Below are 2,737 nucleotides of genomic sequence, written 5' to 3'. Positions count from 1 at the left end.
TAAATAATTTGTTGCTGCGTTAAATTATGTCTATAATCCAAATTGCTTGTACAGTCATTTCGACAAATAAATATTGAGTTAATTTCTTTGACTTGTGAAGGTGAAAGCTGTATAACTAATGTAATTTTTTTTGCAATTTGATATTGATCATATTTTCTCCTTGTGTATTGTAATGCAATTGAGTTCTCCTCTTTTGTGTAGTTTTACATAATAAACCAACACTTTTATCTGTTCCCAAGAAAGTGGTGGCTGAAATATGTGCAGTAAGTGGACATTTATAACTTTACATCAAAAGGAAAGAAAGTGCAACACTTTGTAAAACCCATTTTTCTTTTGCACAGGACAGTGAAGAAACCCTCTCAGATGACTGTCCTTTGGAGGAATTACTTGTAAGTGCACAAATAACTTTATTTAATTTATAGGTGTGGACACATTATTTCTGACTGCAATATAGGAGGAGAAAACGCCTACAGACAGGCCTACAGCACAAAAATATACAGAGGTCGGCAGTCTACTTTTCCTTTTTCTGTTGCATGAGGCTTGTTGAGTTTTTTTTTTTTTAATGGCACAGGGGGATATCCGTACCCTATATAAACAGAATCTTCAACATAAAATTGAGTATTTTGCTCTTAAAAAAACAAAAATTAAGGGGAGAAATTGAACTTGACACCTTAAAGAAGAAAAAACTGGCACTAGAGATTGAGTTGCTTCAAAAGAAACTTCAGAGTAATTGCTTAAACCCTATTTTTCACAAAGAGCACTATTGCTGCCCTTGGATAACTATATATCTTATTGCAGGCAAAAGATGACCATCACTGGCTTTTCTTGAGAAACAATCATTGAAATAAAACTCCATGAACTAAGCATGTTGTCTTCTATTATTCATTTAATGAAAGTTTATGTGTAAAAAAAAGAATTCATAAAATCGTGTTCCACAATACTGTCCTGTGCAGCTCTGCCACTATTGGTCCAAGTGCACTGGCTGGAGGTCATCATCAGGCTGCACCTCCACCACAGGGGTCCTCTCCAGGTGCAACCCTCAGACCCTTAAGACACTGAAATCTTCCTTTAGTTGGCCAAAGGTCATTTCAATGCGTGGCCTTGTCCTGGCTAGAGCTGCATTGTAACGGGTTTGTGGTCCAGGGAATGGTGTCATGAAGTACTGCCTGCCTGAAGGCATAGCCCCTGTCGCCAAACAGGATCCCATCGTCAGCACCTGGGAAAATGCAGTTTTGATAGGCTCAGAATAAAATTATGTAATACAGTGAGTTTTAAATAATTTTTCCTTACCATGTTCAAATAATGTGCATAAATGTGACTCTCTGAAAATCTTGGAGTCACCCACAGAACCAGGCCATGTGGCTTCCACTTTTGTGATGTGGAACATGGAGTCGCACACCATCTAAAATATTTGAAATCAGTCTGCATACTTTTTGATTACGTTACTTTTATTTATTTATTGCTTATCTGGAATATGAATAATTGTTATAGTAATTTACTTGCACATTTACACTGTGAAATCCCTTTCTGTTCAAAAAATCCCCTTCATTTGGGCCAGGTGGGGCCTTGATGGGGACCTGTGTGCAGTCTATGGCACAAATAACATTAGGGAAGCCTGAGGAACAAATACTGTAAGTCCTAGGCTACTTTTTGGCATGATCATGATTCCATGATCTTCATTAACAATTATAATGTACCTGCAATGGCAAAAAAAAATCTGCTTCACAGCCTGTGGTCTTAAGTGGCATGGAAATACCACAAAGCCCCCTAAAAACTGTTTGAGTGACAGATAAACTTTGCGAGTGGCACGACATACAGCATTTTTACCCAGGTATTCTGCATCTCCAATAGTGTAAAGGAAAGTGCCACTCGCAAAGAATCGCAAAGCTATTCAAACTGTGCAGTTGTTAAACCCCGACTGCGACGAGTCGAACATTTAACGTGTGGCTCCAACAAGTTGATAATGTATATTACACCCTCCAGAGAAAAACGATATCTCTCAATCAGTAGATTATCGCGCTGCGCTAAAGGATCCTGTCGATCTCGCAAAAAGCGATTAATTCGAAAAGCTCTTTGAATTATTCTGGTACCTTCAGCAACGCATTCCTGACGTAAAAACGGACAAGACATGTCTGCGAAAGACTTCCCATATCACCTCCGCTTATAAAGCAGCAATCTAATCCTGTTTACATGAAGTAAGCCTGCTCCCGAGCAGGTTCAAGCTTACGGACCTGTTGCTATGACAGCAAGTCCAGGATGAGCTTCGAAGAACCAAACAATCCAAGATCATGCCAAATCGTCAACAATCAAATCCAGCTAACCGAGTTAGCGACGTACCAAGAACGGGCCCCTGGGCTCCTAATTGTGTTGTGCTGTGTTTATGGAATATTACATGCACTGTTCATATATACAGTAACAAAGCTGTGATTGTATCATATAGTTGATCTTATTTCACGGTTCGTTGGAATGCTTGATTATGATTGGCCAGTCGCGACATTTGCAGGTTTGTTATTCCCAGATAACAACCTCTCGAAACTAATAACACAGGGTAACACCATATACAGCAAATCATATATGGGTGATTTGCTGGTGATTTTCACAGTTTTTTTTGACAAATTACATGTAATATATTTTATTATAAGACATATATATATTATATTTTATTATTATAAGCAATACAGTTATCTGCCGCCCTGGTATGAAGGAGAAAAAATCCTGGCCCTCATCATTATGAAAG

At 38.4% G+C, this 2,737-nt stretch overlaps 1 long non-coding RNA gene across 1 annotated transcript; it reads right to left on the bottom strand.

Annotated features, from left to right (window-relative positions):
- Positions 1-866: 866 nt before the first annotated feature.
- Positions 867-2,337, bottom strand: LOC130426106 (uncharacterized). Its single transcript, XR_008907150.1, has 2 exons — positions 2,232-2,337; positions 867-1,216 (listed from the first exon to the last, which is right to left on the bottom strand). It is a non-coding gene; the product is annotated as an uncharacterized LOC130426106 (long non-coding RNA).
- Positions 2,338-2,737: the final 400 nt, after the last annotated feature.

Source organism: Triplophysa dalaica, chromosome 1, assembly GCF_015846415.1.
Source record: "Triplophysa dalaica isolate WHDGS20190420 chromosome 1, ASM1584641v1, whole genome shotgun sequence".
Lineage (NCBI taxonomy): Eukaryota > Metazoa > Chordata > Actinopteri > Cypriniformes > Nemacheilidae > Triplophysa > Triplophysa dalaica.
Note: the sequence above shows the minus strand (reverse complement) of the source record. Positions and strands in the feature narration are given on the sequence as shown.